General features: G+C 47.9%; 1 protein-coding gene across 1 annotated transcript in view; it reads right to left on the bottom strand.

Annotated features, from left to right (window-relative positions):
* ZBTB7C (zinc finger and BTB domain containing 7C) overlaps positions 1-10278 on the bottom strand; it is a 289277-nt gene extending 278999 nt beyond the window's left edge. The window contains exon 1 of the mRNA XM_073346157.1: positions 10256-10278. The gene's annotated coding sequence lies outside the window, so the exon portion shown is untranslated. The remainder of the gene's footprint in view (positions 1-10255) is intronic.
* Between the last annotated feature and the right edge of the window lie 16595 nt (positions 10279-26873).

Consider the following 26873-nt stretch of genomic DNA (forward strand, 5'->3'; position numbering starts at 1 on the left):
AGTAAGGCGTTGAGGACGCTTAGTGCCTCACAGAATCAAGCTCTTTTAACACCATTGTACCCGAGTCTTCCCAATCTGTAAAATGGCTATAATAGTGCCTGAAAGAGTTATGACAAGGCTTTACTAATGCAGTATTGCTAAACTCAAACATTCAAAAATCATGAAATTGGCTTTAAAAAAATGTTAATCGTATATGTTAAGTTCTTTCCACCTTCTGTTTTTTATACCTTTGAGATACACTGTGATCATATTTTCAAGATTTTCTCTACAGCCATGAGGGCTACAACATTTTTAAAAAATGAAAGTTGAAATTCTCATATTCCCATGACTCCAGGAGCTGGGGCCTCAAGAAAACCATCAAGTGTTGCAAGACTCAGGATAAATCAGGAGATCTGGCACCACAGCAATGCTTGCAAAACACTTTGAGATTCTCAGATAGGAAGCACTGCAGAAGTACAAAGCATTGAAATACGCCATCTAGATCTTGTTGTCCAAAAGCATGCTGAATTCCCATTGCCTTCAGTGGGAGTGGCATGCATGGAAAGAATGCAGGCTAAGGCCTATTCTTTATTTTGTTAGGATTTAATTTAATTGATTTAATTTAAAACAAATCAATGAAAAAACAAACAATGCATTATATCAGCATGTGGCAGGGCCTGCTTGCTCCTGCCTCTGCTCAAGTTCACAAACAGCTCAACGACGTTTTTGCTGATAAAACACCCCATACAGTTTATTTACCATATTGGTTTCCACCACTCTTGTATGCTATTTAAGCCTTGCACCTACAGTCCTAGGGAGTCCTCCGCTCCTGAAGCAAGCAGGGAAGAGCGACCTCCCAATTTCCTCCCATCCCATTTCCTTCCTGTGCCTTTTGTATCATTCCCTAAATGTCTAATTAGCCTCTTTAGTACTCCTCAGCCTATCAGTTAGGCACGGCTCTTCTTAATGAGGTCTGCTCTGGTGTAATGAATTCAGCTACAGTAACCAGAGTGCTGGCTCAAGTACTTTTGCCCAGCACTCTGTCACAGAAGCACACATGACAGTCCATAATCCTGTAACTTCCCTATTCTAACGATTACGGGGTTTTCCTCCTTTCCATTTATTACCTGAAATGGTAGCCTGAGAATTAGCATAGGCTATTGCTCTTCACATGTAAGGTAAGACACTTAGGGTACATCTACACTGCAAAAACAGAAAAACCCAGCCAAACCTGTGGGAGCGAGTCTCAGGGCCTGGGTCTAGAGACTGAGGCTTATGCTACAGTGCTAAAAATAGCAGTGTAGAGATTCCCTCTCTGTCTAGAGCTCAGGATCTGAGACCCACCCTGCTTGCCAGGCTTCAGAGTCCGTGTTCCAGCCTGAGCAGGGACGTCTGTACTGCTATTTTTAGCGCCATAGCGCAAACCCTGTGAGCCCAAGTCTGCAGACCTCGGCTCTGAGACTCGCTGCTACGGGGGGGAGAGGGGTGTGTGTGTTTGTTTTTTGCAGTGTAAATGTGCTCTTAGGACGTGATCCAACACCTACCCAAGGCAACAGGTATCCTTCCACTGATTTCCATGGGTCTTGGGTATGGCCTTTAAAGAGCTTTGATGTCTTCCTGGATACTTTTTAAAACCAATAACTATAATATTTTGTATGTATGTAGCATGGTATATCTGATCATCCCAAATATTTTGCTAAGACTAATTAAGGCTCACAGCACCCATGTGAGATAAGCTAGTAAGAAGAACTCTCCATTTTACTGCAATAAAGTATTATTATTATTATTGTATTACCCTAGCACTTAGGAGCCCCAGTCACAGAGCAGGATCCAGTTGTGCTAGGCGCTGTACAAACACAGCATAAAACAATGACAGTAGGTACTTCTAGTTGAATGCACATGTTCTATCACTAAATGTCTGTTCCAGTGAACCTCATCTAAATGACAGGTGATGAAGAATAGCAGCACTGCAAATGTGGTTAAGGTCTGGCAGTAAATGAGGATATACTAGACAAAATTTTCCAAACTTAGTGCTTAACTTTAGGCTTCTAAAGCCATGTGCAGGCACCTAAATATAAATGACCTGATCTTCAAAGGTGTGAGCACCCACAGTTGTCACGGAGTCCCTTAGGATCTGGGGGTACTTAACACCTATGAAAAGAAATCAGGCCACTTTCATGTAGAAGCCTGAATCTGGATTTAGGTGCATAACTGTAAGCACCCATGTTTGCAAATGTGGGCGTTGAAGTTTTAAAAGTAGCTGAAAGTGATATTTATGTTCCTCGGCCTCATTTCTAAAATCCTCAGTTTCACTTTGTCTTCAAAAGTTTCTTCGGCACCAGATTTTGACCAAGAAATGTGAAATCTCTGGCTTACTCTAACTGGGGGTAAGAAACTTTGTTTCCAGCAAGCAACTGAAGAGTGGGCAGTAAACCATGTGATCTTCAGGGTACAGGTAAGCAATAAGTCATTGGAGAATTCATTCTGCCTTTTCCTTATAATAGGATCAGACTTCCATGACCACCTAAGGAAGTTAGGTACTCAACGCCCACTCAAAGTCAATGGCCTGGTGCGTCTGACTCCTGCAGACACTTATGAAAAATCTCATCCTGCTTTTATATATAATTTCAAGGGTCAAAATCAAAGAGGTGCGATGTTCAGAAGTGATTTAGGTGCCCAACTCCTATTGTCCTGTGCTCCTTAGTCACTTACGTACTTTCCAAAATCCCTTTCTGACCTCTCCCCATATTGATTACAGGCCCAAGTCTGCAAACACACACATGCCTTTATTCACCAGAGTAAAGTTATTCACCCATTTGCATAATCAGGTGTGGAAATAACAGTCCTAAAAACATGATGATAAAAAAAAATCTACACCTCCAGCATCTTTACTTGTATTTCTTCTTGTTTGTAAAAAGTGAAGTAACATTATTAGAAGATTTACCTACCACAGAGATAAGAGAAGTCACTCTGAGTAAGCCATCACCACACTTTTCATTAATTTTCCAGACAGCCTGGTTTATACAAGCCCCATTCTTGCTTTATGGCTTTGCAATTTTCAGTAACAGAGTGTGATTCAGATTCCAAGGTCAGAAGGGACCCGTGTGATCATCTAGTCTGACTTCCTGCATAACACAGGCGAGAGACCTCCCCCAAAACAATTCCTGTTTGAACTAGAGCAGACCTTTTCGAATCTTGATTTTAAAATTGCCAGTGAAGGAGAATCCATCACAGCCCTTGTTAAGTTGTTCCAGTGGTTAATTACCCTCATTGTTAAACACGTATGCCTTATTCCCAGTCTGGATGTATTCTATAATAGTTACAGATTGTAGGGGCATGTGACTATCGGCAGTGAAATAGTCCCCAGATTTTATACTGTGTGCATTCCTCCATTCTGAAGGAGGAATTTCTCACACAGGGCCCAATCCTGCAAGCCGTAGCCTCGTGAAAAACACACATTCTCCCAAACAGTTCCATTGAAGGCAGTGGCAGACCACTCCTATGAATAAGGGTTACTCCCAGCAGTAAGTGAGGTTTGCACAATTGAGTCCACATTCTCCTTAAGTCACCTCTGTTTTAAGTGCACCAGGAGCCAAGCTGGCCTCCAGCTCACAAGTCACTGCATAATTAAGGCCACCTTTGCTCTACCTTATGTAGTCCTGCACTTGGCTCAGCCAGATCAGAGTTATCAGCCCACTGTGCTCACAACCAGGTGCTAATAAAGTGACAGAAATTGATAGTCAAGACCACAAACCAAGGCCCGAATCCTAAGAAGCACTGAGAACTCTCCCCTCCTGCCAACATCAGAGGGAGTTAAGAGCCCTGAGCATAATCAAGTCCTAACATTGAATATCAGTTCCAAACAGCCCACGATTCCTAGGGTATATCCTACAGGATGACTAGGCGAACAGCACATCCACTGTCCACTGGAAGGGGGCAGCATTTTCCCCAGCTGCAGGTTAGGCCTGAAACCAGTGCTGCTATTCAAGTGGAGAGAGCAAATCCTTCTTGCAATTCCAGCTGCTTTGAAAGAAAGGCTACATCAGTCACCTCAGGGGTGGATTTTCTTGCTCCCGCTATGGGAGAGTGGATGTGGGCAGGAAGCAGGATGACATTTCAGGGTGGAGGTATACCACACCCTGCCCAGCAGAAGAATAGGAGCCCTGAGAACAGCGGAGTGCAGGACCAGTTCAGGCAGTAGGGCAAGGAAACTGTGCAGCACTCACATAACTATAGCAGTGAGAGCTAGAAACCCAATTTTACGTATAACACGCACTTTATACACCTGGGGAAACTGAGGCAGCGAGCAGCAATGGCTTGGCCAAAGCCACACAGCAAGTTAGTACCTGGTCTTCATGATTTCTAATCCCTACTCTGGCATTGACTAGATATGTGACCCTCAAGATTGCAATCTCCCCACCTCAGAAATCATGAGACTTGAAAAAAATACATTTTGGGCTCTTTTTATTTGTCTTCTGAGCCTTTTGGGGTGCACTCAGGTCCCATTTGCAAGCTTTTCTGTGGTTAGACACTCATTTTTAAAAAATAATAAAAACTGAGATTCTGATGTGCTCACCTGACTCCAGGAGTGGGGGCTTTAAATAAATCAACTATATCACAAGACTCAATAAAATCATAACAGTTGGCAACACTGGACCTTGATCAGTCCAGCTGAGAAGGGACACCAATATATACCTACCTCTCAGACGGTGTTTGTGTGGATTAACTAGTGAATGTGCAAGGTTTTGAACATGCAAAGCACTATATAAGTGCTAAGTATTATAACAGGTGCAGGCATAAATAGCTGAAACCTGCCATTTGGAAAGAATCATGTCTGAGGAGATCCATCCAGCGAATCCATCTTTTTACTGAGCTACAGTACGACACCATAATGGCCAACCCTGAGGGATTCCCTTGAGGAAAATGCCACAGTTACTAAAATAGCAAGTTCATTCCTACCAGAAACTCTGTCTCTGCATGAGCAGCGAGAGACATAACAAATAATAGACCACTAAAGTCAATGTTCACCTATTTTCATTTTAAAACAACACATAGAACCATTCCCCACATTCTAAGGCCTTGGAAGAGGAGAACAGAAAAGTTTCAGAGTAACAGCCATGTTAGTCTGTAATCGCAAAAAGAAAAGGAGGACTTGTGGCACCTTAGAGACTAACCAATTTATTTGAGCATAAGCTTTCGTGAGCTACAGCTCACTTCATCGGATGCATACTGTGGAAAGTATAGAAGATATTTTTATACACACAAAGCATGAAAAAATGGGTGTTTACCACTACAAAAGGTTTTCTCTCCCCCCACCCCACTCTCCTGCTGGTAATAGCTTATCTAAAGTGATCACTCTCCTTACAATGTGTATGATAATCAAGTTGGGCCATTTCCAGCACAAATCCAGGTTCCCCCCCCACACACACACACACAGACCCACTCTCCTGTTGGTAATAGCTTATCCAGACCCACTCTCCTGTTGGTAATAACTAGATAAGCTATTACCAACAAGAGAGTGGGTCTGTGTGTGTGGGGGGGGGGGAGGAGAACCTGGATTTGTGCTGGAAATGGCCCAACTTGATTATCATACACATTGTAAGGAGAGTGATCACTTTAGATAAGCTATTACCAGCAGGAGAGTGGGGTGGGGGGAGAGAAAACCTTTTGTAGTGGTAAACACCCATTTTTTCATGCTTTGTGTGTATAAAAAGATCTTCTATACTTTCCACAGTATGCATCCGATGAAGTGAGCTGTAGCTCACGAAAGCTTATGCTCAAATAAATTGGTTAGTCTCTAAGGTGCCACAAGTACTCCTTTTCTTTTTGAGAATAGAAAAGGGGACCTCGCAGACATTGATTCTCTTCTTTATGTTTTCCTAAAGAATAGCCTTGTAAAGCTGCATTGACAGCTATGGAACTGCTCTGCGGAAGAGGGGGCATTGTCTGAGTGTTGCAGAGATGTGGAACACAAATCTGAGCTTAGACTCTGCCCTTTCGTGTTGATTAAAAAAGAAAGTTATGTTGCTAATAAAAGGCCATATTGTACCATCAATTTTTAAGCTTTAATGATTTCAGTGGGGAGTTTGACTTAAAAAAATCAATGGCATAGTATAGCCTGCAATATTCAGATTTAAATAAAAAAACCTGCATCTTAAGGCTTAATAATAAAGTCAAAGGTAATGACTAATATTTCTCTGTATACAGCAGGTTAAAGTAAGGGGAATTGGGTGGGGGAGGGAGAGGAGCACAGGTGCCCCTCCTTTGCTAAAAGCAGAGGGAGCTACATCAGGCTTGTGTAAGCAGTGCTTCCTCCCAGCTCCCCAGCCTCCCTGACTGATGCCCTGAGAGCTCCCCCTCCTGTTCCAATCTACTTTAACCACTGCTTGTACATCCTGGTAATTGCGAATGCTAACAGACCTGTCAAAGGCAAGGTCCCTCCGTCATCAGCACTGAAAGCGGCCCACCAAGTTCCCCTCCCCTTTCCATGGTAGAGTAGAGCAATGTATTCGCTGTCCAGCAGGAGTCCAGTCTTTTCCCTACTCCACTTCTCAGCCAATCCTTTCCACTTTTTAGTAATATTAGTAATACTCGAAATTCAGCAGTGCCCAAAGATTCCATTCAGAGCCCCACAGTGCTAGGTGCTGTATATATACACAGTACCCACGTTAAGGAATGAAATCCTGGCCTCACTGAAGTCAGTAGCAAAGCTCCCATTGACTGCAGGGAGCCAGGATTTCACCCACCGTCTCTGCCTCCAAGAATTTACCATGCAAGTCTGCAATCCAGCCATCAGAGCTACACAGGAGGGCCCCGATACACATGCTGAGCACCACTGACCATTCCACACATATGGATCCAATTACAGGACAAGAGTCAACTAGTAAGTTTGTATGCAGGTCCTGCCATTTAATTAGCCACAGCTGTATCCCCACCCCAGCCTTGGTCCACATTCCATTAGACATTATGGGTAAACGTAGGTGTGGAGTTTGGACCAACAGAACCTCCCCTACTTCTCCATGAGCTCCAGGGACAGTCCATTGTAGAAGATACTCTGGAAGCAAGGAGTCATTGCATCCATGCAGAGCTGAGGGGAGCCACTGCATTTGTACATGCACAGAGCAGTAGCGGGCACAGGCTTGGCCTATGGGCTTGAAGGGGGAGAAGAATACAGTGGAGTCCAGCTGCTTCTCTACCCCTTTTTGCTCCAGCCAGTCCCCACTTTACCCATTTGGCTGAAGCTCCATGAGCTCCCACAGACAAGGCTTATCCTTACCCAGGAGGGAATACTATGCAGCTTTCGCTCCCTCCCTCTGCCTCCCAGCTGAGACCCATGGCTTCAGCCTCCCCTCCATTCCCACAACCAGAAGGAAGCATCTGGCCTGCAGTGAATTTGAAAAGCTAGTACACGAAACAGGGTTCTCGTCCTGCTCCCATTGAAGTCAAAGGGAGTCCTGCAGTGGGTTTCAATGAGAAAAGGATTGGGCCCCCTCCATTGTAAAGCGAGTTTGTGAAATTAGTGCTGAGAGGGTGAGCAAAGGAGATGTGATAGATAATTCATGGCAGCAATCTGCTGCAGCAGAGCTACCTCCCCATAAACACAAAATTGGAGGGCATAAAATAGGAAGACAGTATCATTTACAAGTAGTAAAAGAACATCTTGTAAGTTACAGGCTGCTCTATGGCAGGCTATATTAACTGAAACAGACGTTCTCATTCAAGGTTATATTTGCTTGAGTGTAAGAGCTATTAAATTAAGTACTGTTACCAGCAACTTCAGCAGGAGTGTTGTCTCAATAAAGATAGCAGATTGGGCCATCAAGGTGGGGAGGAATCATAGATTTTAAAGCCATTACGATCATCTAGTCTGACCTCTTGCAGGAATCACTGGGTGAAATTCCATAGCTTGTGTTATGCATCTAGCCCATAAGTTCTGTCTGAACTACAGTCTACCTTTCAGAGACCCTTCCAGTCTTGATTTAAAGATTCCAAGAAACCGAGACTACACCACAGTCCTTGGCAACCTGTTCCAACGGTTAGTTATCTGTACTGTTAAATATGAGCACCTTCTACCTAGTCAGCTTCAATCTAGTCTTTGGCTTGCTTATTTGCTCCCTGAATCTCAGGGAGAATACTCAAGAATAATGCAAGGTGCAACAAGTTTTCAGCTAGCTGGGAGATGGACAACATAACTAAAAGAGTTCTCTGCCCTCTCAGCTATCTGTGATTCAGGGTCTGCAACGTAGGTTGTTGTAAAGTAGCAGAGAATCTTCAGGTGAGAATAATGCTTCCTGTTGTTTTACTTAAGTGTTGGATCATTATTCTTTAATCTTTTTATGCTGTTAGCTACAACATAAACTAAAGCCACAATAGCCCTGTGAAAGGGTAGCCCCATCTTTCTTCATCTGCAAGCTTCTAAACTATTGCAAAAAAGGAATCCAGAAAGGTGTCCAAATCCTTGAATTTAACATCTGTGCCGACAACAAACTAATCCACAAGGCTGACACATTCCTTAATCCCTGCTGGAATACTGAAACAGCAAGACTTCCTTCTAAAGGGCTTTGCTTGGGAGTAACTCGTAAAGTCTAGGTGTTCAGTTCCCCCCTCCCCCCCGATACCAAGTTCTGTTCCAGAAGGTCTCAAGGCAGCTCTCATCACTGACCCAGCAGTCCTTAACCTCCATGTGCAATGACTGCAAGTTCAGGCCCAAACAAAACAAGAATTTACAGACTTCAATGGTCTCCTACAGTTCCCTAGGAGGATTTCCATTTGATGATGTTTCTTTATCCCATTAGAGTATAGACAAGAGGGAAATGCAATTTCAGTTATATCTACTTACACAGGTCCCTCACCAGAATATCTTGCGTGCACTCACAAATATTAATAGATTTATCCTTGCAGCATGCCCACGAGGTAAGGAAATATTATTAAACCCATTTTCAGAGAAGGAACTGAGGCACAGAAAATGAAGCAAGTCCAAGGTCACACAGGAAGAGCTGGGAGTTAAATCCAAGTCTCCTGAGTCACATTCAGTGCCTTAACCACAAGCCCAGCCTTTCCCTCCTGGATACAAATTTACAGTCAGAGACTGTTCCTCCATTTGTTATAAGTACAAAAACACATTGCGTTAGCAGAGTTTTGATGGATTTCTTTTAACCATTTACATCGAGTTATGGAGCAAATCAGTGAAAGGATATACTTATCTTTCCATTTCATTCCTAATTGTGGCATGAACATTGTGGATGCTTAAAGGTACAATAAGTCTTGGGGTCAAATCTGGCTGAAAATTTAGATTTTGTAAAAACAAGAATTTACAGAAACTAAAAGCAACGGAAATGTGTTCACTCTTTTTTAGAAAGCATTATAAATAGGGTTTAAACACACACACACTCCCTGCCCAATGTTTGCTACCAAAACATACAGCATTGCACTAGAACATAAGATCCTAAAAGTAAAGCTGTCTACAAAATTAACATCCATTTAGATTTTAAAATTGACGGTGTTATTAACAGCAGTAGGTAAAGAGATTTGGGGTTTGGTTTTAGTATGTGATTTTTAAGCCAAGAGAGACTTGTTAAAGCAATTTCTTAGTTCTTTACTTTTTCTCTTTCATGTCACCAAACCAGACACTATACATCTTTTGCCCATCTAGAAGTCTGCACTAAAACCAATTAAAGGATAAAATTCTAACTGCTGCTGTAAAATGTAACAAGTTGCCAATTCTCAGAGCCTGTTGGGTGCCTTGGACCCCAGGGAGGTGCTGAAAGCTTTGTCCTCTCACTACTTCAGCACGAGCACCCCCCATCCCCACCTTTCCATTAGCCATCCCAAGGAGCTGTTGTTACACTGCCCAGCTGCAGGCAGCTCCATGGCTCCGGCACAGCCTCTGTAAATAAATAAACTCCAATAGGGCAGGACAGGAAATCGCCTCCAAATGCCAGGCAGACTTATGGAAACTATGGTTTCCACGCAAACTACAGCGAAACTTCCCAAGAAAACCACCTGTCTGATCGCTCTGCAAATGCTCCCGCCCTTTGCAGACACAACCTTCCCCTGCTTCCAGCTGCAAGATCCTGCCTCCCAGCCATCCCCCGTTCCTCTCGCCCACTAATGCCAGCCCAGAGCCCTCCCCCAGGGACCTGAAAGAACCACTCGAGCCCTCCTCCCGCAAGCATGGCAGCATCCCTCCGGCGGGCACCAGAGCCGGACCCCAGGGTGGGACAGAGCCGCGGGCGGTGGGGGGGGGGGGTCTGGGGAAGGCGGCCGGGGCACCAACCTGGGTGGTGGAGGAAGGCTCCTCTCCGCCCGCCGCCCAGCTGCGGGCGCAGCGCCCCCGCCTCACTCGGCGCGCGGCTGCCAGGGTCGCCCGGAGGCGGCAGCGGCTCAGCTGTCCGCGTCTCCCCGCCGCGCAGCCGGCACCAGCTGCGGCTCTGGCCGGGCTGGCAGCGTCGGGCGCTGGCAGCCGCTGCCGCTGCACCGCGGGGCTCGAGCCCTGCCGCGCTCGCTCTGCTGGCGGCTGGCAGCGTCTCCCGGAGGTGGCGGCTGCTGCACAGGGCAGGGGGACTGGAATGTGCAAAGGGCCCGGATGTCTGTAGCCTGCTCCCTCCCCCCCCCTCTTCTTCCTCCCCCCCCGTTCACACATGCACTCGGCGTGTCGCCTCTGCACACTCTTCCCTCTAGGGCTTGAGAGGCAAACTGTTGCTGGGAGAGACGCAGGAAGGGGGCCAGGCGCGCCGTCCACCCCTTGCTAGACCCTGCGGAGGCTCCCTCCCTTGCCGCCCCTGTGCCTGTCCCCCACCCCCGGGCTTGCCGGAGCGGGGCACCCACAGGGGCTGGAGGAAGGGGCCGCAGCTCTGCCGCCCCAGGGCAAGGCCGTGCCCAGGGGGTGGGGGATGCTGCCGGCTGGGGGCTCTGGTGGGCTCCCTCCCCGCGGAGCAGGCAGAAGTTTGCCCAGGGCTGGGGGGGACATGGGCCAGCCCGTGCGAACCCCGCGCTCAAGGCAGGCAACTAACAGGCGAGCCCCGGGGTGTCCCGGAGGGCCCAGGGGTTTCCCCGCGGCTGGGTGTGTGGGTGGGAACAAGGGAATCTCCTGAAGGCGCTGCGTAGAAAGGAGGGTCCCTTTGAGTCACTGCACGCCAGGGGTTCCCTCAATTCTGGGCATGGCGCGAGGAGCTCCCCGGGAGGCGCGGCACGCAGGGTTTCCCTTAGTCATTGCAGCCGGGGGTCCTGTGCATTGCTGGGGGGCTGTCCCAGCTATCTGCTCAGCTAATTGCTACCAGGGATGGGGGGGCTCTTCCAGGTATCTGCACAGCTAATTGCTAACGGCGGGGGGGGGGGAGAGGGTTGAGGCTGTCCCAGGTATCTGCACAGCTAATTGCTACGAGGGATGCGGGGGCTCTCCCAGGTATCTGCACAGCTAATTGCTAACGACGGGGGGGGGGGTTGAGGCTGTCCCAGCTTTCTGCACAACTAATTGCTACCAGGGATGGGGGGACTCTCCCAGGTATCTGCACAGCTTATTGCTAACGGCGAGGAGAGGGGGGTTGAGGCTGTCCCAGGTATCTGCACAGCTAATTGCTAACGGCGGGGGGGGGGGGAGGGTTGAGGCTGTCCCAGCTTTCTGCACAGGTGATTGCTACCAGGGATGGGGGGGCTCTCCCAAGTATCTGCACAGCTTATTGCTAACGGCGAGGAGAGGGGGGTTGAGGCTGTCCCAGGTATCTGCACAGCTAATTGCTAACGGCGTGAGGGGGGGAGGGTTGAGGCTGTCCCAGCTTTCTGCACAGGTGATTGCTACCAGGGATGGGGGGGCTCTCCCAAGTATCTGCACAGCTTATTGCTAACGGCGAGGGGGGGGGGCCTGTCCCATAGATTTCACTGCCCAGCGGGATTTCACTGCCCAGCGGGATTTCACTGCCCAGCGGGAGGCCCCGTTAGCGCTCTGCGGGGGGCAGGGGAAGTTCCCACTGATTCGTGGCAGGCGGCCGGATCCCTGGTTGCGCTGATTCAGACTGCCCGCTGCCCCCGGCCGGCCTGCAAAAGCCGCGGGAGACCTGGCCTCGGACGCGCCGCCGGTGCCAGCCCAGCCTGCCACGTGGGAGCGGGGAGGGCCGGTCAAGGCACATCCCCCCCACCACACGCGCCGGACTTGACAGGTCCACGCGACCAAATAAACTCAGGCCGACTGACGCGGGAAGGAGCCAATCAGGGGCCGAGGGCGCGGGCCGGCGCGGGGGGGGGAGCGAAGGCGGAGCCCAGATGAATGAGTGGCTGGGAGCCCCTGCTAGGGCCCGACTCTCTCCCGTCTGCTGCAGCGCAGCCCCTCACCTTCCCCCTTGCGGCCGGAGCTGACCCGGCCCGCGGGGGGCACCCCGGGGGTGGGGGGCACAGGTTTCAGGCTGGAAAAAAAAAAACCAACAGGGAGGCCGGTGGCACCTGAAAGACTAACCGATTTATTTGAGCATAAGCTTTCCTGGGTAAAAACCCCACTTCTTCAGGGGCTGGGCGCCTTCGCATGGAGCACAGACAGGCTCCTTGTCCCGACCTCGCAGCTCAGCCTCCTTCTGTCTCTCCTTGCTGCTGCTGCAAGGCTGACTCCCGCCTTCCCTCTACCAGCCAGGGTTGCCTGCTTCTCCCACCCTGAGCACCTTTGTGCTTTTGCCTGTGCCACCCCTCAGGCCTGGGGGAACTCCCAGCCAAAATCTGTAAAGCCACCCTGTTATTCTCCTTCAAATCCCTTTGCCACAGTGCAGGGCAAATGGGCCTCGGGTACTGGATGTGCAGGTGGTAAAGTTGTGATTGGCGGCAACTGCCTGGCTAAGAATTGCCCCTGTGAGCTCTCTGTGCAAGAGCTATCCTATTCGTTCTGTTCTCCTGGCCACTCTTCTCCACCCCTCTCCCTTCCCACTTGTTTCTCTCCTCCACCTGTTGTCTTTTCTTTCAGCCTGTAAACTCTTTGAGGCAGGGACTGTAATTTCCTCTGTTTGTACAGCACCGAGCACAATGAGGCTCCGACTTGCTTGTGACTTCCAGTGGTTACTGAAATGTAAATGTTAAATAATAAGAAAATAAACTCTGTAATCTTCACTGCAGGAGTGCTCGAGTAAAAGCCAGTGGGAATTTTGCCTGAGCACAGCGTGGTGGCAGGAGACTATGCCAGAAGCTCACTGAACAGAGGGCAGGGAAGGGAGGCAGAGAGAAGAGAAGTGGAAACATAAAGAAAAGTTGGGAGGAAAGAGCCCAAGAAAGAAAATTGTATTCATGCAGCCATGCTGAGAGGGATGTTACCTGTCCTGGGTGCAGACTTACCCCTCATGCTCCACAATGGCAGAGCCTAAGGCAGGGATGGGTGAAGGTGGCAGTACATGGCTGTGTTTTGGTTTAGGCATCTAGACACATTGGACTGGAAGGGGCCTTCTGGGTCTTTGCATTCAATTCCCTGCTATTGGGGGCAACCCTCATGTAATCCCAAACATAAACTCATCAAGCTGTCTCTTAAAACTCCTTAGCTTGTTTGCCTCCATGCCTCCTAAGGGAAAGCTGTTCCAGAAGGTATGCCCCCCGCCCCCCAATCAGCAGGGGCACAGAACTCCTCCTGGGGCCAGAGCAGGGAGAGCGAGCTCCACCGGCCCCAGGGCTGTGGGGGGAGATGACAGCTCCTCCAGCTGCTGGGGCTGTGGAGGGAGGGAGAGGCAGTTCCACCAGCCCCAGGGCTGCAGCGGGGGCAGGAGGCAGTTCTTCCAGATGGGGGGGGGAGGGGAGGCAGCTCCTCTGGCTGCGGGGTGGGGGGAGGGCACAAAAAGTGCCCCTTCAGAAGCAGCCACATTTTTTATTCCTTTGTACACCCCTGCCTCTGATAGTTAGAAACCTACTAATTTCCAGCCTGAATTTCTTCATGGCCAGTTTATACCCATTTTCCTTGTGCCATTATTGTCCTTTAGTGTAAATCACTCTTTTTCTCCCCCATGTAATCCCCCCCCCAATATATTTGATGGTATGATTACCTTCTGCCCAATTAAACAGCAGACTGACACAATTTCTGTCAGGGTTTCCTGGGTCTCTTGGTCAAACTGCTGCAAACACAGACAAAAACAGTGCCAGTCCATTTCCATTTCCAATACAGCCAGCTCTGCTGATTTTCACAGTGGCTAATGAGCAGTGCAGAGTTTACTTTGGAAATCACCCTCCCTCTAGAGTAAACCTGAAGGATGGACAAACTGCTCTGTTGAGCAGTTCCCGTAAAGAAGCCCTCATACATGGAGAAGATGAAATATCCCAGGTCCCTGCTGTCAGAGGGGAGCCACTGCTCTATAACTTCGTCACCTCTCTGTGAGACGGTGACCCTCAGGGATGCTCTTTAGTGAGCTCTACGCGTGTAGATCTCTGTCTATGTGTGTAGATCTATGCATGTAGATCTAGATATGCAAAGTGGCAGAGCAGGGAAATAGACATTATCCAGCGCATTATTCCCTGCTGACCTTATGGATTTTTGATGGGAAATCTCATTGGGAGTTAGGGATGTTTGAGCAGCATGAATTCCCACTGAGTTTCTTTTGCAACAGCTGCTGCTGTTGCTCCCTTGTGTATGGATGCTACCTGGTACAGGGATTCTTGATTGTGCTTACAAAGGATGTGTGGGGAGGTTGAATAGCTACATGGAGAAAAAGATCCTCCATGGGAATGGGATGTGTCCTTTTCCATGGATCTTAAGATCGGGAGGCTACACTCCCTGAATCCTCTGCAGATGCTAATGCCACCCCTGAAGACACAATGAGGTAACTCTTGCAGAATTTCCTGGGCTGCTTTTCAACCTCCTGTGGGTACATCAAGAGAGAGTAAGATTTGGCTCTCAGAAAGTAGATAAATAACTAAAATAAATCATATTTATTCTTTAAAATAGTCTCCACAGCTCCTCTCTTTGTTGAATCAGGTTAGTTCAAGTACTCATTTGTCTCTGCTGCAAAAGGAAGAAAAGATGAGCATCTGACAGTTTGTTTATTTTTCATGTGAAGTTTACCCAAATCAATCAGAAAGTAACCTACATTGAGCTTCATCTGGTAACCCTGAATGTCATCAATTTCCTCCCTTCCTCTTTCCTCTCTTCCGCTCCCTTCCCCTCCTGTCCTCCAGCTTTCAGAGAGCAGTAAGCATATGATGAGTCATACCAGAGTGCTCCGAACTTTAACATTAAGCAGTTGCTGCATACTCCATCCTTCATGTCAGTCATTTGTTTTTGTTTTTTAATTCATACCTAAATCCAAAGCCAGGACATTTCCAGGATATCTTCGAACACTGTTGGGCCAGAAAACAAACTCCCCTCATATTTTACAGAGACGCTTAGTATCAAGCCACTGGTTTTTTTGGTATGTTGTTCTCAAGTGTATCTTTTGTGTGTGAACAGCACCTACCACAATACGGCTCTGATCCTGGTTTGGTGCTGCTGCAGTGCCGATAACCTTGTTCAGCTAATTATCCAAACTAGGGTTCTGATGCTGAATGTTTCACCTCGACAAAACTCTCATTGATTTAAATAGAAATCTTCCATAACTAAGTGTAGGATTGGACCCTAGGACTGAAACATTGGGGTCCCCATTAGAAAGAACTGGAGAGTCAAATCCTGAGCCTCCTCTACTGTCACGGAAGGGTGCTTCCACTGCAGAAAGTTGGGGCAGGATTTGTAGACACCACCAAGGATCCACAAAGCCTGCTTGTCATGAAGATCTGTTCTGACTTTGCCCCCTCCTCCCCTCACCCCCTCCGTGCCTCAAGGATTTGGAGTCAGGGCTAGTGGATCAGCAACTGTGAGGATCCACCAGCCAATTTCCCCGATACAGAGGGAGTGCACCAGCTACAGAAATTGGAGTACTAGTTGTAGGGTTGTCCCCCTGCAGCCTTCCTGGGGAGGTTTCCTTCCGGCCCTCATGGAGAAGTCTAGCTAGCAGCCTGGCACTTAGCCTGCTCACCAGCTACCGCATTTGGCCCTGATTATTTTCAAAATAACAAGCAGATGTAAATCACACCCCTGTGTTTGACAGACAGAACGTGCTGCTGCTCCCTGATCTCGGAATACATGTCCTGCCTCCTAAACCCATCAGCAGCCTTTTGACTCCATCCGCGTTCTAGAGTCAAAGCCCAGGTCTACACTACGAGTTTAGGTCGAATTTAGCAGCGTTAGATCGATTTAACCCTGCACCCGTCCACACAATGAAGCCATTGTTGACTTAATGGGCTCTTAAAATCGATTTCTGTACTCCTCCCCGACGAGGGGATTAGCGCTGAAATCGACATCGCCGGGTCGAATTTGGGATAGTGTGGATGCAATTCGACGATATTGGCCTCCGGGAGCTATCCCACAGTGCTCCATTGTGACCACTCTGGACAGCACTCTGAACTCGGATGCACTGGCCAGGTAGACAGGGAAAGCCCCGCGAACTTTTGAATTTCATTTCCTGTTTGGCCAGTGTGGCAAGCTGATCAGCAGAGGTGACCATGCAGATCTCATCAGCAGAGGTGACCATGGAGTCCCAGAATCGCAAAAGAGCTCCAGAATGGACCGAACGGGAGGTTCTGGATCTGATCGCTGTGTGGGTAGATGAATCCGTGCTATCAGAACTCCATTCCAAAAGACAAAATGCCAAAATATTTGAAAAAATCTCCAAGGGCATGAGGGACAGAGGCTATCACAGGGACCCGCAGCAGTGCTGCATGACTCTTAAGGAGCTTAGGCAAGCCTACCAAGAAACCCCAGAGGCAAATGCCCACTCGGGGTCAGAGTCCCAGACATGCTGCTTCTATGATGAGCTGCATGCAATTCTAGGGGGTGCCCCTACCACTGCCCCACCCCTGCAAGGTGGGAGTCTCATGCAACAGGGATGAGGATTTTGGGGACAAGGAAGATAGCACACACCAGGCAAGTGGAAATACCATTCTCCCTGATAGCCAAGAACTGTTTATCACCCTGGAGCCAATACCCTCCCAACCTGAGCTCCCGGACCTTGAAGGCGGAGAAGGCAGCTCTGGTGAGTGTACCTTTGTAAATATAATACACGGTTTAAAAGCAAGCGTGTTTAATGATTACTTTTCCCTGAAGACTTGGGATACATTCACGGCCAATACAGCTACTGGAAAAGTCTGTTAACGTGTCTGAGGATGGGGTGGAAATCCTCCAGGGACATCTCAATGAAGCTGTCCTGGAGGTACTCCCAAAGCCTTTGCAAAAGGTTTCTGGGGAGGGCAGCCTTATTGCTTCCTCCATGGTAGGACACTTTACCACGGCAGGCCAGTAGCATGTAGTCTGCAATCATTGCATAAGAAAGCATGGCAGCGTGTGGTCCCGGTTTTTGCTGGCATTCAAGCAACATCTGTTATCTCTCTGTGTTATCCTCAGGAGAGTGATATCATTCATGGTCACCTGGTTGAAATAGGGGAATTTTATTCAGAGGACATTCAGAGGTGGCCGTTCCTGCTGGGCTGTTTGCCTGTGGCTGAAAAGAAATTAGTACAGCTACTGGAAAAGTCTGTTAACGTGTCTGAGGTTGGGGCGGAAATCCTCCAGGGACATTGCAATGAAGCTGTCCTGGAGGTACTCCCAAAGCCTTTGCAAAAGGTTTCTAGGGAGGGCAGCCTTATTGCTTCCTCCATGGTAGGACACTTTACCACGGCAGGTCAGTAGCACATAGTCTGCAATCATTGCATAAGAAAGCATGGCAGTGTGTGGTCCCAGTTTTTGCTGGCATTCAAGCAACATCTGTTCTTTATCTCTCTGTGTTATCCTCAGGAGAGTGATATCATTCATGGTCACCTGGTTGAAATAGGGGAATTTTATTCAGAGGACATTCAGAGGTGGCCTTTCCTGCTGGGCTGTTTGCTTGTGGCTGAAAAGAAATCATCCCCGCTGTTAGTCAGGTGGTGTGGGGAGGGGTGAAGCGATCATTCCAGAGAATTGGTGGGGGAGGGTTAGTTGGGTTTGTGATGCCCATTAACCCGAAAACATCAGCCCCTCCTTTTAAATGGCCAATGTGTCTTTTTCAATTTTAATTTTCCTTTTTTTCCTCCCCCAGCTGCAAATGTTTCAACACTGCGACTAGCATCTCCATCCCAGAGGCTAGCGCAGATAAGAAGGCAAAAAAAATGCACTCGCGATGAAATGTTCTCTGAGCTCATGCAGTCCACCCAAACTGAAAGAGCCCAGCAGAATGCGTGGAGGCAGACAATGGGAGAGTCCAGGAAAGTACAAAATGAATGTGAGGACAGATGGCTGGAGCAACAGGAGAGGTGGCGGCAGCATGATGAAAGGAGGCGGGATGCAATGCTGAGGCTACTGGAGGATCAAACTGATATGCTCTGGCATATGGTTGAGGTGCAGGAAAGGCACAGACCGCCACTGCAGCCCCTGTGTTATCAACCGCCCTCCTCCCCAAGTCCTCCTCACCCAGACGCCCAAGAACACAGGGGGACTCCAGGCACCCAACCACTCCACCCCAGAGGACTGCCCAAGCAACAGAAAGTTGGCATTCAATAAGTTTTGAAGTGCAGTGTGGCCTTGTCCTTCCCTCCTCCCCCACCCCACCCAGTGCTTCTCTCCTCTCCCACCCCTCCCGGGCTACCTTGGCAGTTATCCCCCTATTTCTGTGAAAAATTAATAAAGAATGCATGAATTTGAAACAACAATGACTTTATTGCCTCTTCAAGCGGTGATCGAGGGGGGAGGGGAGGGCGGTTGGCTTACAGGGAAGTAGAGTGAACCAAGGGGGTGGGTTTTCATCAAGGAGAAACAAAGAGAACTGTCACACCGTAGCCTGGTCGGCCATGAAACTGGTTTTCAAAGCTTCTCTGATGCGCACCCGCACCCTGCTGTGCTCTTCTAACCGCCCTGGTGTCTGGCTGCGTGTAATCAGTGGCCAGGCAATTTGCCTCAACTTCCCACTCCGCCATAAACGTCTCCCCCTGACTCTCACAGATATTGTGGAGCACACAGCAAGCAGTAATAACAATGGGAATATTGGTTTCGCTGAGGTCTAACCAAGTCAGTAAACTGCGCCATCACGCTTTTAAACATCCAAATGCACATTCTATCACCATTCTGCACTTGCTCCTGACTACTGTCCAGGCTGCCTTTGTACAGCTTCATGAGCCATGGCATTAAGGGGTAGGCTGGGTCCCCAAGGATAACTATTGGCATTTCAACATCTCCAACCATTATTTTCTGGTCTTGAAAGAAAGTCCCTTGCTGCAGCTGTTCATACAGACCAGAGTTCCTGAAGATGCGAGCGTCATGTAACTTTCCCGGCCATTCCACGTTGACATTGGTGAAACGTCCCTTGTGATCCACCAGTGCCTGCAGCACCATTGAAAAGTACCCCTTGCGGTCTATGTACTTGGCGGCTTGGTGCTCCGGTGCCAAAATAGGGATATGGGTTCCGTCCATGGCCCCACTACAGTTAGGGAATCCCATTGCAGCAAAGCCATCCACTATGACCTGCACATTTCCCAGAGTCACTTCCCTTGATAGCAACAGCTCAGTGATTGCATTAGCTACTTGGATCACAGCAGCCCCCACAGTAGATTTGCCCACTCCAAATTGATTCCCGACTGACCAGTAGCTGTCTGGCGTTGCAAGCTTCCACAGGGCTATCGCCACTCGCTTGTGAACTGTGAGGCTGCTCTCCTCTTGGTATTCTTGAGCTTCAGGGCAGGGGAAAGCAAGTCACAAAGTTCCACAGAAGTGCCCTTACACATGTGAAAGTTTCGCAGCCACTGGGAATCATCCCAGACCTTCAACACTATGTGGTCCCACCAGTCTGTGCTTGTTTCACGGGCCCAGAATCGGCATTCCATGGAATGAGCCTGCCCCATTCCTACCAGGATGGCCAAATTGGTGGAGCCTGTGCTTTGAGAGAAGTCCGTGTCCATGTCCTCATCACTCTCATCACTGCGCTGCCATTGCCTCCTTGCCTGATTTTGCAGGTTCTGGTTCTGCATATACTGCATGATAATGCGTGAGGTGTTTACAATGCTCATAACTGCCACGGTGATCTGAGCGGGCTCCATGCTTGCCGTGGTATGGCGTCTGCAGGAGAGCAGAGTGGCAGCGGAAGCAGTCGTTCAGTGACGATGGTTTGCAGACCTACTGCATCATCTGCTGCCAGGACACAACAGCTGAGCGGGCTGCACGCTTGCCGTGTTATGGTGAGACAAGAGCAGCCGAGCAGAGTTGAAACGGTGGATGACGACGACGGTTAGCAGTCCTAGTGCACCATCTGCTGAAAGCAGTATGGCGCCTGCACGGAAAAAAGGCGCAAAACAATGGTTTGCCGTTGCTTTCATGGAGGGAGGGAGGAAAGGAGGGGCGACTGATGACATGTACCCAAAACCACCCGCGACAATGTTTTTGCTCCATCAGGCATTGGACGCTTAACCCAGAATTCCAGTGGGCAGCAGAGACTGCGGGAACTGTGGGATAGCTACCCACAGTGCAAGGCTCCGAAAGTCAAGCTAGCCTCAGTACTGTGGACGCACTCCACCGACTTAATGCACTTAGTGGGGACACACACAATCGACGGTATAAAATTGCTTTCTAAAAATCGCCTTCTATAAATTCGACCTAATTTCGTAGTGTAGATATACCCTGAGCACAAGCCATACCAGACGTGCTAACTAACCAGTGGACACCTTCACCTACTGACCACTTGATAGGCACAAAGGATAATACACTGCTAGGCAGGCAGTCATAGGCAAGGCACATCGATAGGGGTAGAAAGTGTCACTGCAGAGAGAAAATCACGCAACAACAAAACTCCACCAGGACAGGAAAATGGTCACAACCCACCCTTCAGTTTGATGGGGGAATTTTAACAAGGGGCTCATAGGAACCCTCCCAAAGCCCCTGCCAGAGTATCCTTGGCTTTGTAGTTTGTATCACGAAACGTAGCTCAAGCCCAGGGACAGGGTTTTCAAAAGACTGCTTTGAGTCTTTCTTTTTTGACTCTCTGTTCTCACTCAGTGAACATGAGCCTTATTGTATCCCCTAGGTCCATGCACAAAGGGGGCCTTCCTTCTCACGCCTCTGCACAGAATGGGAGAGCATTGGCCTCTGCAGCAGTGCTCCCCTGTGCCTTCTGCCCCAGTGGAGGGCACTCTGCAGATCCAAGGTAGCGGGGATGGGCAGTGAGTGATTCCGGGGAGAAGTGAGTAGGCTGGAAGGAAGGGAGGCCCATCTTCTCCTTGCCAGTCCAGTTATTTTCCCCATGGAAAACAGTCTGCAGTCTCTATTGGTACTGGGACAGCTGCTAGCTGGGAAAGCACTGACAAATGCAGCTCCAATGCAAAGTGAGATAATTCTCTATTCTAAGCAGTCCAAGTGTCTCTCTTGGGTGGATCCACTTGTGAATTTTTTTTCTCCTGCCCAGCCATATGTAAACTGGAGATGGGGCTGAACCAAAACCTCGATATGATACTTGAGAGATGGACTTACAGATAAATAGCTCCATGTCTTCTCTATCATATACTTTAGTGGGTAATAGGGCTTGTGTCACTTGTGTATTAAGCTGGGAACAGAATACTCAGTCCAACCTGCAGAGATTGACTTAGAACTACTCTGTGTTTCAACTCAGGGTGTTTGAGAAAGTGCATTATCTTCAAAGTGAATGTATCTTCAAAGTAAGCCCTTACTCCTTTGTCAGTTTCATTTTCTTATCTCGAGGTCTGACAATCTCAAGTATTTCTAAGACACTTATCCACATGGTATCTAGGCACCAATTCTGTCCACATTCAGAAGCAGAAAAAAAGAAAAAAGTTTGCATGAAATAAATCTGGTCTATGGTATAAATTGTAGAACAGGATGATTAGACAAAGGGCCAGACTATACCTGGCATTAGTTTATAAAATGATTGGGAGTGGAGGAAGAAAGGTTGCAACATCTTTATGCTGATAATCAAATACAAATATGTATTTTGAAAGAAAATTGGTAGATGATGATTTCCTAGTGCAAAACGTGCACTGCATTTTCAATCTTTAATTTCAGATCATAAAAATCACAATGAGAGAGTCAGAAATCATGGTGGGGATGGTTGAGCTTAATGGTCAGAGCCAGAATCAGGAGTCCAGAGCAGGGATGGAACGAGGCCAGAGAGACAGCAAGGCTGGAGCAGGACTAGGAACAGGGCTGGAGCAAGAGCAGATTAAGGTTTGGGGAGTCTGTTGCCACTATCAGGTAGGGGAGAGTTCCAAGCCCGGGAGTGAAAAGGAGCAGACTGAGCTGCTGTTTCACCTGTGAAACTTATATACCTGCCCTGAGAGTCACCAGACCAGTTCCTGGCTTGTGGATTGGCTGGAGCCTAGCACTGAAATGACTAATCAGTGAATATGTAGCTTAATCAGGCTCTAGTTCAGGGATGACTTGTCACCTTACAGAGAGACCACGCAGTGGGTTCCTCATTTTATGACAGCTATCTTGATGTAACTCCCGGCACAGCTCTTAACTCCCAGAAGAAGGTCTCAGTGAGCTAGATGGGCATAGCTTCATTGATTTCATTTACACCAGTGGAGAAGCTGGTCCTACCCATTTCAAGGGACAGTGCACAGAATCATAACATTGCCCCTGAATTTGCATAGCTATATCCTCTACAGACACAATCACTGCTGTTAGCCATCCCAAACATGGGTTAGCAGTGAACATGCAGAATGGATTAGAGGATGTGGAAGAATCATCAACTAGTGGAAGAGAGATCAACATGGTTAGAATCAGGGACATCATTAACATATACAAGCCACCTAACATCATGGGGCCTGGTCCAATCTTACCTTTCCTTCCTCACCCGGCCATCTACATAGGTGGCTTTAACTGTCATCACAAAAACTGGGGATACTGCTCAAATGACACAGCTGGGGAGCAGATCACAGAATGGGCCTCCCTTGAAGACCTCCACCTGCTCTATGATCCAAAGCAATCTGGATCTTTTTGGTCTGTGAGGTGGAAAACGGATCACAGACCTGTGTTTTATGACCCGTAAAACCTCAGGTATCCCACTGGCCACAAGAAGAACCATCCCGAGTCACTTCCCACGTAGCCAACATGGTCCAACTTCAGATCAGCCTGGAGGAGCCTCTTCTGCAGTTGGTGCCAAAGCCAGACTGGAATTTCTGCATGGCTGACCGGGACGCCTACACTTCAGAAACAGAACGTCAGATCCCACGGCTCAAACCGATTTTACAAACATCCTAAAATCGACCGCCAAGAAGTACGTCCCGCGTAGTTACCGCAAGGCTTTCACCTCCTGCTGGACAAAAGAGCCCCTCCTAATGGAATATGAAAGGAGCGACGACATAAAGCCATTGTGCTGCTTGAGTCCTTGAATTCGGTGCGCCTGGAAAAGTGGAAAGAGACTGTTGAAAGCCTTGATTTCACCCATTCGAGCCACAAGACATGGGTGACGTTGCTCTTTTGTGGCAACTTGGAGGAGCCCAGCCAGTAATGCGTCGCCCAGTAAAGGTTACTGCAAATGCTGTCGCCTCTCATCTTCTTTCTAACAGCAAGACACCAACAGACAAGATTACACTCCACGAGGTCCAACAGGAATTCTGCAGAAACCTTCACCAATGCCCAGAGGAATCTCCACTCTCCTCTCCATACTCTGTCAAGGAGATCAGCTTTGCACTGTCAGAAACCAAAAACCAGAAAGCTGTAGAGGTTGATGGCATTCCTTCAGAGTTTCTCAAGAACCTGGGGAGACGGGGCAGGAACAACTGGTGGTGCTTTTCACTGCTGTGCATAGAACTGGAGAAGTGCCAATGAGCTGGTGACAGGTAACAGTGGTTGTCCTACTGAAGCCTGGGAAACTCCCAGAAGGATGCAACCAACTACCGCCTCATCTCTCTCCTTTCAGCCACCAGCAAGCCCATGGAATGGGTGCTGCTCCGCCATCTGTCAGACGTCGAAGACATCCTCCCCACGGAGTAGGCAGGATTTCATCTGAAGAGAAACTGCTGTGACCAATAGCTTCACGCACTGGCCACATTGAGGCAGGATTCCAACGTAAGTCGCAGACAGGGATCACCCTTGTTGATTTGTCCTTAGCATATGACTCTGTCTGGAGATAGGGCCTCCTCCTCAAGATCTCCTATGTCATTCACTGCCAACAAACTATCCGCCTTTTGGCGGCAATGACTAGGGACTGCCGCTTTAAGGTACACCTTAATGGCCAGAACAGTAGACCAAGAACCCTTAACTCGGGCATCCCTCAGGGCTCTGTCCTGGTCCTGATACTTTTTTATCAATACACCACAGATATACCAGTGATGGAGTCAAGGAAATTCACATTTGCAGTTGGCATTGCCCTAGCTGTTCAGCACACAAGCCTCCATATCATCAGCTGCACCCTAACCTGAGATCTTAACACAATGGCTGATTATTTCCAGTGCTGGAAATGTAGACTGTCAGAGTTCCCTCCCCACTCTGAACTCTAGGGCACAGATATGGGGACCCACATGAAAGACCCCCTATGCTTATTTCTACCAGCTTAGGGTAAAACTTTCCCAAGGCACAAACTTTTTGCCCTTGGAGGGTACGCTGCCACCACCAAGTGTTTTAATAAAGAATCAGGGAAAGGACCACTTGGAGTTCCTATTCCTCCAAAATATCCCCCCAAGCCTGTACACCCCCTTTCCTGGGGAGGCTTGAGAATAATATCCTAACCAATTGGTTACAAAGTGATCACAGACCCAAACCCCTGGGTCTTAGGATCATAGAGAAATCAGTCAGGTTCTTAAAAAAGGATTTTATTTTTAAAAAAGGTAAAAATCACCTCTGTAAAATCCGGATGGAAAATAACTTTACAGGGTAGCAAAAGATTCAAAAACACAGCAGAACTTCCTCTAGGCTTAGTTTCAAAGTTACAAAAAACAGGAATAAACCTCCCTCCAGCAAAGAAAAAATTCATAAGTAAAACAAAAGATAATCTAACACGCCTTTTACTTACAGTTTTTGTAATATGGGAGACTTTTAGAATGGTTTATAGGAGAAGGAGTTTTCTGACCTGATGCTCCTCTGCTTCCCAAGAGAACACACAAAACAAAGCTTCCCCCACCCCCCAACCCAAGATTTGAAAGTATCTTCTTTCCCCACTGGTCCTTTTGGTCAGATGCCAACCAGGTTATTTGAGCTTTTTAACCCCTTACAGGTAAGGAGGAATTCTAGGCTACACTTAGCTGTATGGTTATGACATAGGCCTAATCTGAAAAAAAACATAGTGACCACTTTCCATCTGAGCAATAAGATGTATAATACCAAACTGGGTGTGAAGTTCTGAGGTGAGATCATCAGCTATGAGGCTGACCCAAAGTATCTTGGCGTTACACTGGACCGGAGTTTGACCTTTTGACAACACCTCAAGAACACCCGCGATAATGTCAGGTCTTGTGTCGCACTTATCAGAAAATTGGCCAGAAGATCATGGGACTCCAGTCCACAGACCTTGCGAACCACAATAATTGCCTTGATTTATTCTGCGGCTGAATGCTGTGCACCAGTGTGGTCTCACAACAGTCATACTAAACTCCTTGATACTCACCTCAATAGGACCATGCGTACAGTGTCAGGGATGCTCAAATCGACTCCAGTTGACTGGCTCCTGATCCTATCACACATCCAGCCTCCACGGATTAGAAGAGCTGCCCAGTCATCTTGCTTTCTCAGCCATGTCAATGCAAACACGAGGATCCCATTGCATGATGGCCTGCAGAAACCGCCAAAGACAACATTAAAATCCCGCAACTCTCCATGGAACCGCACAAGACCCTTACACCCAACTCGATGCCAAGGCTCAGGGGAGAGCCACATGGAGCGATTTGACTGCTCAAAACAAACAGCTCGTCATTGCCCCTGCCGAGGAACTACTGGGTTTTGATTTATGTTGGAAAGACATAAATCATGTCCTGAATCACATCAGGACATCTCATGGGAGATGTGGGAAAAAACCCTCTTTAAATGGAAAATGAGGCGAACACCTGTATGTGACTGTGGTCACCAGGCACAAATGATGGAGCACATCATATCTGAGTGTCTCCTTCATTATTTTGCCAGTGGCCTGAAGGTCATTCACCAGCTCACTGCTATGACAATGTGCTGGCTATCAAATCTAGATATAAATTTGTAATTGCTGCTACCTACCCAAGCCATACAAAAGAATTTGCATAGGTATATTCACTACAGACATAGATCCCTGTTTCTGAAATGTCTGCCTTTTTAAATATGGTATGCTGCCAGTTTGAATGCTCACAGCTGAAGTGTGGGATTCTGCCAAGAAATCTAATGGTCCTTCCCTTTCCATTATAACATTATTTGCTTTACTCAAAGAATTCAGTAATTGATTTTGGTCTGGAGCTGACAGTTCAACAAGGAGCAAAACTAATTTTTATTTATTTGTTTATGTATTTATTGGTAAATCACGGAGAACTCTCCGTTGATAAATTATATTCTTCTCTCCCTTAAACGGGTTTTAACAGCAGGCTAATTCCATTGTCGTCAGTAGAATTACTACTGATTTACAAAAAGAAAAGGAGTACTTGTGGCACCTTAGAGACTAACCAATTTATTTGAGCATAAGCTTTCGTGAGTTACAGCTCACTTCATCGGATACATAGACTAACACGGCTGTTACTCTGAATACTGATTTACAGTAGTGCAAGTGAGGTAAGAATCAGGCCCTCAAGGAGGAGGGGTGGACACCTGACTATTTGAAGATAAACAGGGAGGGAAAAAGCACAGAGGAAGGATGGCCTTGTGGTTAAAGCACAGGACTGTGACTTAGAAGATGTGGCTTCAGTTCCTGGGTTTGCCACAGACTCTGCCTGTGACTTTGTGTCTCAAATCTTCATCTGTATCATGGGATAATAATCCT

The sequence above is a fragment of the Lepidochelys kempii genome, chromosome 5 (genome assembly GCF_965140265.1).
Source record: "Lepidochelys kempii isolate rLepKem1 chromosome 5, rLepKem1.hap2, whole genome shotgun sequence".
Taxonomy (NCBI): Eukaryota; Metazoa; Chordata; order Testudines; family Cheloniidae; genus Lepidochelys; species Lepidochelys kempii.